This window comes from Bombina bombina, chromosome 7, assembly GCF_027579735.1.
Source record: "Bombina bombina isolate aBomBom1 chromosome 7, aBomBom1.pri, whole genome shotgun sequence".
NCBI classification, from domain to species: Eukaryota; Metazoa; Chordata; class Amphibia; order Anura; family Bombinatoridae; genus Bombina; species Bombina bombina.
In genome coordinates, this window is record NC_069505.1 from 83006530 (window position 1) to 83019038 (window position 12509).

Consider the following 12509-nt stretch of genomic DNA (forward strand, 5'->3'; position numbering starts at 1 on the left):
TCTACTCTGCCAACTTCTGCCAGTGCACAGTGCCACTCATATCTGTTGTCACAGTAGCTTGCATGCATAGTACCACTAATCGGAAAAAAAAAATGACAGGCAGAGGCAGGCCACCCCGCAGGGGCCGTCGTGGTCATGGTGCTGTGATTCCCTTTGGCCCTAGAATAATGCCCAGTGTTCAGAGGCCACGTACCCTGAACTCGAACAGTTCTGAGGACATAGTTGACTGGCTAACACAGGACACCCAATCTTCTACAGCTTCCGCTCGGAACCTTGACGCACCATCCTCCTCCAGCTTAGCTTCGGGCACCTCTCAAGTTACCACTCGCCCGCCTGCCGGCCACCACCAACACTAGCACCACAGCCGCTTCACTTGATCTGTCAGAGGAGTTATTTACACATCAGTTGGAAGAAATGAGTGATAGTGATGCGCAACCATTATTGACAGAGGATGTAGATAACAGGGATATGTCTCAGTCAGGCAGCATTACACACATGGACGTACGGTGTGATGATGATGATGATGTTGTACCCGCTGCTGCTTCCTTTGCTGAGTTGTCAGATACAAGTGAAGCGGTTGGTGATGATGATGCGTCCGTGGATGTCACGTGGGTGCCCACTAGAAGAGAAGAAGAACGGGGGAAAGTTCAGATGGGGAGACAGAGAGGAGGAGGAGACAAGTTGGAAGCAGGGGGAGGTCGTCGCAAGGAGCTAGTGGCACAGTCAGACTGCATGCATCGGCACCCGGGGTCAGCCAGACAGCACGCCAATCAACGCATGCTGTTGCCACCACCGGAATGCAATCATTGCAGAGCTCAGCAGTGTGGCATTTTTTTTGTGTGTCTGCCTCTGACAACAGCGATGCCATTTGCAACCTGTGCCAAAAGAAACTGAGTCGTGGGAAGTCCAACACCCACCTAGGTACAACTGCTTTGCGAAGGCACATGATCGCACATCACAAATGCCTATGGGATCAACACATGAGTACAAGCAGCACACAAACTCAAAGCCGCCATCCTCCTCCTGGTCCAGCATCTTCAGCCACGTCAACCACTGCTGTCCTCCTTGCCCCCTCTCAACCATCCGCCACTCCGTCTCTCGCCTTGAGCAGTTCCTGCTCATCTGCCCACAGTCAGGTGTCTGTCAAGGACATGTTTGAGCGTAAGAAGCCAATGTCACAAAGTCACCCCCTTGCCCGGCATCTGACAGCTGGCTTGTCTGAACACTTAGACCGCCAGCTTTTACCATACAAGCTGGTGGAGTCTGAGGCGTTCCAAAAATTTGTAGCTATTGGGACACCACAGTGGAAGGTACTCGGCCAAAATTTCTTTGCACAAAAGGCAATCCCCAACCTGTACTCGATTGTGCAAAAGGAAGTAATGGCATGTCTGGCACACAGTGTTGGGGCAAGGGTCCATCTGACCACTGATACCTGGTCTGCAAAGCATGGTCAGGGCAGGTATATCATCTACACTGCTCATTGGGTAAACCTGCTGACGGCTGCCAAGCATGGAATGCGTGGCTCTGCAGAGGAGTTGGTGACACCGCCACAACTTGCAGGCAGGACTGCTGCCACCTCCTCTACTCCTCCAACTCCATCCTCTTCCATAACCTCCTCGGCTGACTCCTCTTCTTGCTCCACATCAACGGCACCCCCCCCAGCTCATCAGGTACTATTCCACATCTCGGATACGGCAGTGTCACGCCATCTTGGGGATGACTTGCCTGAAAGCAGAGAGTCACACCGGACCAGCACTCCTGGCCGCCCTGAACGCACAGGTGGATCAGTGGCTGACTCCGCACCAACTGGAGATCGGCAAAGTGGTTTGTGACAATGGAAGAAATTTGTTGGCGGCATTGAATTTGGGCAAGTTGACACATGTGCCGTGCATGGCACATGTGTGTAATCTGATCGTACAACGCTTTGTGCATAAGTACCCAGGCTTACAGGACATCCTGAAGCAGGCCAGGAAGGTGTGTGGCCATTTGGGGCGTTCCTACACGGCCATGGCGCACTTTTCAGATATCCAGCGGCGAAACAACATGCCAGTGAGGTGCTTGATTTGCGACAGCCCGACACGTTGGAATTCAACACTCCTAATGTTCGACTGCATGATTCAACAAGAAAAAGCCGTTAACGACTATTTGTATGACCGGGGTGCTAGGACAGCCTCTGCGGAGCTGGGAATTTTTTTGCCACGTTACTGGATGCTCATGCGCAATGCCTGTAGGCTCATGCGTCCTTTTGAGGAAGTGACAAACCTAGTCAGTCGCACCGAAGGCACCATCAGCGACATCATACCATTTGTTTTCTTCCTGGAGCGTGCTCTGCGAAGAGTGCTGGATCAGGCCGTAGATGAGCGTGAAGAGGAAGAGGAAGAGTTGTGATCACCATCACCACCAGAAACAGCCTTATCAGCATTGCTTGCTGGACCTGTGGCAATGCTGGAAGAGGATTGTGAGGAAGAGGAGTCAGAGGAGTAATGTTGCTTTGAGGAGGAGGAGGAGGAGGAGGAGGAGGAGGAAGACCAACCACAACAGGCATCCCAGGGTGCTCGTTTTCACCTATCTGGTACCCGTGGTGTTGTACGTGGCTGGGGAGAAGAACATACCTTCAGTGAGATCACTGAGGACGAGGAACGGGACATGAGTAGCTCGGCATCCAACCTTGTGCAAATGGGGTCTTTCATGCTGTCGTGCCTGTTGAGGGACCCTCTTATAAAAAGGCTGAAGGAGAACGACCTGTACTGGGTGTCCACGCTACTAGACCCCCGGTATAAGCATAAAGTGCCTGAAATGTTACCGAATTACCGCAAGTCGGAAAGGATGCAGCAGTTCCAAAATAAATTAAAAAGTATGCTTTACACAGCGTATAAGGGTGATGTCACAGCACAACGGGAATCTAACAGGGGAAGAGGTGAAAGTAATTCTCCTCCTCCCACGACCATGCCGGCAAGGACAGGACGCTTTACAGACGTGTTGTTGATGGAGGACATGCAGAGCTTTTTAAGTCCTACGCATTGCCACAGCCCTTCGGGGTCCACCCTCAGAGAACCACTCGACCAACAGGTAGCAGACTACCTCGTCTTAACTGCAGATATTGACACTCTGAGGAGCGATGAACCCCTTGACTACTGGGTGTGCAGGCTTGACCTGTGGCCTGAGCTATCCCAATTTGCGATAGACAGCAGGAGGTATTGTCACTGAGAAGAGAAGTCACCTAGGTCAAAAAATTCTAGATTACCTCACCTTTATTAAGATGAATGAGGGATGGATCCCGAAGGGACTGACAGTGGGCGATACATTAGACTAAAAAAGGCCTGATGAGATGAGCTGCCTTGGGCTAAAAATGGTCCACACGCTGCTGTATTTTATCTCTGAATGCCGGATGACTTGCGTGATTTATCCGCCACCAACTAGGGTTCAAGCCGCAATGTTTTAGGACACTTTCTGCCTGGGAAACAAACATCAAATTTTCTGGCCGCTGCTACAGCAGCAGCTGCAACAATACCTAATTTTTCAGGCATGTGTACATGCCTAATTTTTCTGGCCTCTGATGCTGCACTGTGGCTTCAAAAACCAAACAAAAAAAAAGGCACATAACAGGGATTAAACTGATAGGAATAGTACTACTTAACACACCACTCCTATCTGGTGGCACATTAGATTGCACGCGCAGTGCCCCAAATTTGAAGTAGGAGGTCCGACCAAGCATCTTTTTCCATCTCCCGGTTCCTAAAATTTATGCCATATACACGTCCCCTGATAGGGGACGTAACAGGGATTAAACTGATAAGAGTAAAACTACTTAACACACCACTCATATCTGGTGGCACATTAGATTGCACGCGCAGTGCCCTAAATTTGAAGTAGGAGGACCGACCAAGTATCTTTTTCCATCTCCCGGTTCCTAAAATCGATGCCATATACACGTCCCCTGATAGGGGACGTAACAGGGATTAAACTGATAAGAATAGTACTACTTAACACACCACTCCTATCTGGTGGCACATTAGATTGCACGTGCAGTGCCCCAAATTTGAAGTAGGAGGACCGACCAAGCATCTTTTTCCATCTCCCGGTTCCTAAAATCGATGCCATATACACGTCCCCTGATAGGGGACGTAACAGGGATTAAACTGATAAGAATGGTACTACTTAACACACCACTCCTATCTGGTGGCACATTAGATTGCACGCGCAGTGCCCCAAATTTGAAGTAGGAGGACCGACCAAGCATCTTTTTCCATCTCCCGGTTCCTAAAATTGATGCCATATACACGTCCCCTGATAGGGGACGTAACAGAGTTTAAACTGATAGGAATAGTACTACTTAACACACTTTATAATAACGCAGAGAGAGGCAATGCAGAGAGAGGAGTCTGAAGAAGAGGAGTCAGAGGAGGAAGGTGGCTTTGAGGAGGTGGAAGACCAAACACAGCAGGCGTCCCAGGGGGCTTGTTGCCACCTTTCGGGGACCCTTGGTGTTGTACGTGGCTGGGTGGAGGAAGAGACCTTCAATGACATCAGTGAGGACAAGGAACGGGACATGGCTAGCTTGGTATCCAACCTTGTGCAAATGGGGAGTTTGCGGTTGTGCAAATGGACTGTTTGCAGTTGTTTGCGGTGCGTTAAACGGGGAGTTTGGTCTGTCACTGTGAAGCGGGCGTAACCCTTACACTACCTGATCGAGACAACATCATACCTGATGTTTTAAAGCACGTTATTCCAAACAATTTAGGAATGCTAAATTAAATTATTTAAATAACTTAGCTACAAATACCTACAATTAAATACAATTAAATAAACTAAACTAAATTACAAAAAAAACAAACACTAAATTACAGAAAATAAAAAAATATTATAAGAATTTTAAGTTAATTACACCTAATCTAATCCCCCTAATAAAATAAAACCCCCAAAAATAATAAAAGTCCCTACCCTATTCTACATTACAAAGTAATCAGCTCTTTTACCAGGCCTTAAAAGGGCTTTTTGCGGGGCATTGCCCCAAAGTAATCAGCTCTTTTATCTGTAAAAAAAAAATACAACCCCCCCAACATTAAAACCCACCACCCACATACCCCTACTCTAACCCACCCAAACCCCCCTTAAAAAAACCTAACACTAACCCCCTGAAGATCTCCCTACCTTGAGTCGTCTTCAACCAGCCGGGCCGAAGTCTTCATCCGATGGGGCAGAAGAGGACATTCAGACCAGCAGAAGTCTTTATCCTATCCAGGCAGAAGAGGATATCCGGACCGGCAGACATCTTCATCCAAGCGGCATCTTCTATCTTCATCCATCCGATGAGACAACATCATACCTGATGTTTTAAAGCACGTTATTCCAAACAATTTAGGAATGCTAAATTAAATTATTTAAATAACTTAGCTACAAATACCTACAATTAAATACAATTAAATAAACTAAACTAAATTACAAAAAAAACAAACACTAAATTACAGAAAATAAAAAAATATTATAAGAATTTTAAGTTAATTACACCTAATCTAATCCCCCTAATAAAATAAAAACCCCAAAAATAATAAAAGTCCCTACCCTATTCTACATTACAAAGTAATCAGCTCTTTTACCAGGCCTTAAAAGGGCTTTTTGCGGGGCATTGCCCCAAAGTAATCAGCTCTTTTATCTGTAAAAAAAAAATACAACCCCCCCAACATTAAAACCCACCACCCACATACCCCTACTCTAACCCACCCAAACCCCCCTTAAAAAAACCTAACACTAACCCCCTGAAGATCTCCCTACCTTGAGTCGTCTTCAACCAGCCGGGCCGAAGTCTTCATCCGATGGGGCAGAAGAGGACATTCAGACCAGCAGAAGTCTTTATCCTATCCAGGCAGAAGAGGATATCCGGACCGGCAGACATCTTCATCCAAGCGGCATCTTCTATCTTCATCCATCCGATGAGGAGCGGCTCCATCTTCAAGACCTCCGGCACGGAACGTCCTTCCTGCACGACGACTACCCGACGAATGGCTGGTACTTTAAATGACGTCATCCAAGATGGCGTCCCTCGAATTCCGATTGGCTGATAGGATTCTATCAGCCAATCGGAATTAAGGTAGGAAAAATCTGATTGGCTGATGCAATCAGCCAATCAGATTGAAGTTCAATCCAATCTGATTGGCTGATTGCATCAGCCAATCAGATTTTTCATACCTTTCTTTTAGCTAGGTAGTTATTAAATAGTTAATAACTATTTAATAACTATTGTACCTAGTTAAAATAAATACAAAGTTATAATAAATTTAAATCCTAAGATAGCTACAATGTAATTATTAATTACATTGTAGCTATCTTAGGGTTTATTTTACAGGTAAGTATTTAGTTTTAAATTGGAATAATTTAGTTAATAAGAGTAATATTATTTAGATTTATTTAATTAATATTTAAGTTAGGGGGGTGTTAGGGTTAGTGTTAAACTTAGGTTTAGGGGTTAATAATTGTATTATAGTGGCGGCGGTGTAGGGGGGGCAGGATAGGGGTTAATAATTTTTTTTTTATTATTTTTTGTAATTTAGTGGGGGGGGGTGTTTGTAATTTAGTTTAGTTTATTTAATTGTATTTAATTGTAGGTATTTGTAGCTAATTTATTTAAATAATTTAATGATAGTGTAGTGTTAGGTGTAATTGTAACTTAGGTTAGTTTTTATTTTACAGGTAAATTTGTCTTTATTTTAGCTAGGTAGCTATTAAATAGTTAATAACTATTTAATAGCTATTGTACCTAGTTAAAATAAATACAAAATTGCCTGTAAAATAAAAATAATCCTAAAATAGTTACAATGTAACTATTAGTTATGTTGTAGCTATATTATGGTTTATTTTATAGGTATTTAGTTTAAAATAGGAATAATTTAGTTAATAAGAGTAATATTATTTAGATTTATTTAATTAATATTTAAGTTAGGGGGCTGTTAGGGTTAGTGTTAGTTATAATTTTATTATAGTGGCGGCGGTGTAGGGGGGGCAGGATAGAGGTTAATAAATTTATTATAGGTGGTGGCAGTATAGGGGGGGCAGGATAGAAGTTAATAAATTTATTATAGGTGGCGGCAGTATAGGGGGGCAGGATAGGGGTTGATAGGTATTATGTAGGTGGCGGCGGGGTCCGGGAGCGGCGGTTTAGGGGTTAACATATTTATTATAGTTGCGGCAGGGTCCGGGAGCGGCAGTTTAGGGGGTAATAACTTTATTTAGTTGCGGCAGTGTTGGGGACGGCAGATTAGGGGTTAATATGTATAATGTAGGATGCGGCGGGGTCCGGGAGCGGCGGTTTAGGGGGTAATAAATTTATTTAGTTGCGGCGGTGTAGGGGGGGGCAGATTAGGGGTGTTTAGACTCGGGGTACATGTTAGGGTGTTAGGTGTAGACGTTTCCCATAGGAATCAATGGGATATCGGGCAGCAGCGAACATGAGCTTTCGCTATTGTCAGACTCCCATTAATTCCTATGGGATCCGCCGCCTCCAAGGCGGCGGATTGAAATCCAGGTACGTTTGCCCGGAATAGTGGCGAGCGTACCTGGTAGTAGTTTAATAACTACCAAAAGTAGTCAGATTGTGTCGAACTTGCGTTCGGAACCTCTGTAGTGACGTAAGCATCGATCTGTGCCGGACTGAGTCCGGCAGATCGAAGCTTACGTCACTAGATTCTACTTTTGCCGGGCAGTAGGGTTTGATAACTAAGCCGAATCAGCCTCGCCACAAATACGCTGCGGAATTCCAGCGTATTTGCGGTTGACAGCTTAATAACTAGAGGCCATAATCTTTTGGGAAGTAGAATGTGATCATTTATAAAGACTACAATATAAGAACAGATGCAATAAAGAATTTTAATTATTAAAGGGACACTAAACCCAAATTGTTTCTTTCATGATTCAGATAGAGCATGCAATTTTAAGCAACTTTCTAATTTACTCCTATTATCATTTTTGTCGTTCTCTTGCTATCTTTATTTAAAAAGCAGGAATGTGATGCATAGGAGCCAGCCCATTTTTGTTTGAGATCCTGGGTTATCCTTGCTTATTGGTGGGTAAATGTAAGCCTCCAATAAGCAAGCGCTATCCATGGTGTTGGACCTAAAATGGGCTGGCTGCTAAGATTTACACTCCTGCTTTTAAAATAAAGATAGCAAGAGAATGAAGAAAAATTGATAATAGGAGTAAATTAGAAAGTTGCTTAAAATTATTTTAATCTGTACATGAAAATAAAGTAAACGTTTAGGGACCCAATCACCTAATTTAGGTAATTTTGTATTTCCTTTTAATCAATTAAGAAAATGACAAGAACACCTGATTGACCTGTCTTTTGGCTGTTCCTCATAGGCCTGTTTTCATCTCTTGCAAATCTGCACACTTGATATATATTGTCATAGCCTATTACCATAATGATGTCTAAATTCAACAATCCCTTATCTACATATAAATGAATTAATATATACAAAGTAGATATAAGGTACAGATAAAATACATTAACATTCAACTAAATGCAAATATATACCAGCAGTGGTAAAGTTAAAATCTAATTCATATCCTTCTTTAAAGACATATAGTAGCTATCTGAAAAATGTTGGTCCTTAAAACCTTAATCAGGGAAAAGGTGATCTTAAAAAAATAAATAAATATGTGCTTTATATATTCTTGTTCCGAAATAAATGCAGTTTGTGGTAGTCTTCTGGATGCACCAAGTGGCTTTATGTTTCAATAAGCTTTAGGTTTCAGTAAGATCTTACTCACGTTCTTCCTGTGAGTTTGCTGCCTTATTCAAGGTACAGATCTCTTTTGAGGAAGGTGTAGACATCTGCAGGAACCTCTGGGATGGTTATGGTTTAGGAATATCCCTTTCATTAGCTTGCAGATCATCACAGTATCCAACGAACACTTGATGTATTGTGATGGGAATCTGAACTTCACCTATCGCCGGTATATAATGTTACAGTTTTTTTTTTTTAAATAAAAAACTGTAATGTCCTCTATTTTGAGGGCATTTGGGGCACGTTTAGAAAATTAACCATTGATCAGATATCTGGTTAATTTTTTGAGTGCTAATTGCTACAGCGAGCTAATTATTCTACACACGTAGACAGGCAAATTTGCCCGTTTGTGGGTGTGTGATAATTTAGAGCTCCACTTGTAATCTAGCCCTAAGTGGTTTATCTTCTATAGATGGAGCATTGTTCTCATTCAGAGGAAACATGTCTTTAGCAAAACAATTTAAATTCCACATTTCTATTTAAAATAAATGTTGCATAGTAATTGTATTTAGGTTTCCATAGTACATCAGTTGCTGTGTAGGTCTCTGTGTTTACTTCTTCATTCGAGCTTAGCAATTACGTCCAAATCCCAAGAGAATGATGATGCTATATGTTTTCCCATCCAAAAGTTTTTGTTATATTCAACAGAGAATGTTCTTTTAGTAGATTGTGATGCCTTTCATGGACCAACACAATCAAGTTGTTTTTTTCTTCCATAAGCTTTCAAGACCTCATATGTATCTTCGTCAGATGTAGATCTTCATCTGCAGAAGAGACCTGTGAGGTCTTGAAAGCTTATCAAATAAAAAAAACAACTTGATTTTTATTGGTCCATTAAAAGCTGCCACAATATACTAAAGGGACAATACTGTCTTGTAGCAAACTGTCTTGTAGCATGCTGTCTTGTAGAGTTGATTGCTTCAAAACAAAGGGTAAGGAAGGTTTTATTAGTGACACCTTACTGGAAAAGGATCTAATAGTGTAATCCTTGAATGTCTACGTATAAGATTACATACACAACAATAAACTCACACAACCATTATTATTGTAAAACAATTTTAAATTGCTGCACTATATGGTTAAAATATCACAATCTATCATTTCATAATTATTAGCATTCTACTGGCTGCAAAAATAATAATCCCCTAGGTACATTTTCAAATACCCCAAACGGTTTTTGGATGAAACTGGTTTTGTGCACATGCAAAACAATTTGACATTATATCCACCATTTTGGATGATGTTAGGACGATAAATCACCAAAAATACTGTATATAATCTCTACCTGCTTAATCAATTCAACTTAAAGAAGAGTCATATTATCCCCTTAAAGGGACAGGAAACCACAACATGTTCTTTCATTATTTGGATAGAACATACAATTTTAAACAACTTTCAATTTTACATTTATTATCAAATATATTTAATTATCTTGTTATACTTTTGCTGAAGGAACAGCATTGCATTACTGGCAGCTAGCTGAACACATCTAGTTAGCCAATCACAGGAGACAAATGTGTGCAGGCACCAATCAGCAGCTAGTTCCCACTAGTGTAGGATATGTGCGCATTCTTTCTCAACAAGGGATACCAAGAGAATGAAGCCCATTTGGAAATATAAGTGAATTTAAAAGTGTCTTTAAAGGACATGCTCTATCTGAATCATGCACGTTTAATTTTGACTTTCCTATCCTTTTAAGGACCAGGAATTTTAGAAAAAACTTCCCAAAGTATCAGATATTTTTTAGCATGTTTGCTGTCACTCCATTCAAACAGAAATAGAGCCTTGGTTGTTTTTTTATTTACCTATCAAAACTATATTTAAACAACCCAAGGTATTGATCTAGACTCATTTTGGTTTATTTCATGCCACTGTTTTGCTGCCAAATGTGATCATAATAAAATAAATTGTTAACTTTTTCATAAAGTTTGGGTTTCTCACTGAAATTATTTACACAATGCAGTCATAAAACAGTTGTGAACGTTTCTCTGGGGTCCCCTTTGATCAGAAACAGCAGAGATGCATAACTTTGACATTGTTTTTAGCAATTAGAAGGCTGCTAATTGCAGTTGCATGCCACTGTAGTGAAGGGGTTAATCTGGGTAGTTTTGTGTGGTAAATTTTAGCTGTAGTATAGATGAATAATTTAATTACACATGTTTAAGTTAAAATGAATGTGTTTTGCAGCATACAAATTGTTACGTCATGATTAAAATAGAAATGATATCCCAAAGAAAAGACACAGCCACTGATCTGTTATCCTTAAACGTACATTAAACCCAAAAATTTTCTTTCATGATTCAGATAGAAAATACAATTTTAAACAACATTCCAATTTACTTCTATTATCTAATTTGTTTCATTATTTAGATATCTTTTGTTAAAGAAATAACAGTGCACATGGGTAAACCAATCACATGAGGCATCTATGTGCAGCCACCAATCAGAAGCTACTGAGCCTATCTAGATATGCTTTTCAGAAAAGAATATCAAGATAATGAAGCAAATTAGATAATAGAAGTAAATTAGAAAGTTGTTTAAAATGGTATTCTCCATTTGAATTTTGAAAGAAAAAATGTGGGTTTAATGTCCCTTTAACTAGCTTGAAAATGCTGAGCCCTTAATTAGGTCCAAGATAACACTATACACAAAATTTCAGTATTAACAACTACCAAATCAACAAGCTAAGGGTTAGCCTATGCTAAAATTTAAAACAGCTTACATGCTATTTTATTAGTGGAATCAAATAATTAAAATCACAATAATCATCTCATACATATAAAATCAATTGACTTTATTCAGAAAACATAAATACTTAGTGACTGGTTACTACTCAGTTGCACCAATCTCTTCATGAGCATTTGGGAACATGAATTTCTGGGTGTATGTGACTTGGGTGCAAAAAGTGGGCTAATCAAGATACAGTGTATATATAAATGCTATAATAGTCATCTGTAAAGGAGAAGAATATGGATTGATTACATTTGTTGAGGATATGAACTCTAATGAAATTGAGTTGAACGTTATATATAGTTATAGCACAGAAACAAATACATTTCTTCGACCTTGATATTTGTATAGAATGCAAATGGCTATATACACTCACAAAGTTGTCATCTACGTAGCTGGATAGAAAACGATTGCTCTAATCTTTTAGATTTTAACATGCAAGCAATAATACTAGGGGGGAAGATTCTAGAAAAGGTAATTGTGCTTAAAGAGTTAAAGCAAAAGTTAGAGAAAAGGATAGAACTATTTATTAAGGTACCAGAAGATTAAAGACACTGAAAACTCACAATTAAAGGTCTTATTTATTACAAATTTGTCAACATACAACCATTGAAGGAATTCTTAACAAACATTGGCATTTAGTTATATCTGAACCCTGTTTTAGGAGATGTAATCTCAGATTTAAAATAAAAAATTGAAAAACCTACTCACTTCTGGTGAATTAAAAAGAAAAAAAAAAAGAAAAAAAGAAAAGAAAAGATCTTGATCTGCAAGGAAAAAGTTGCACGGCTACTTCCTTTTTTATAGTTTTAAAGCCTGCTAACATAGTAGGAAGAATAAAATTCACACACCTAATAACACTGGGAGAACATACAAGATACAAGACACCATCACATGTAGTAACATGGGTGTAAATATATCCATTGCGATGTACATATAATTTACAATACCTAGGGGGAAACTGCTAGATCCTTAGGTACCCAGATAAGAGAAATGTTG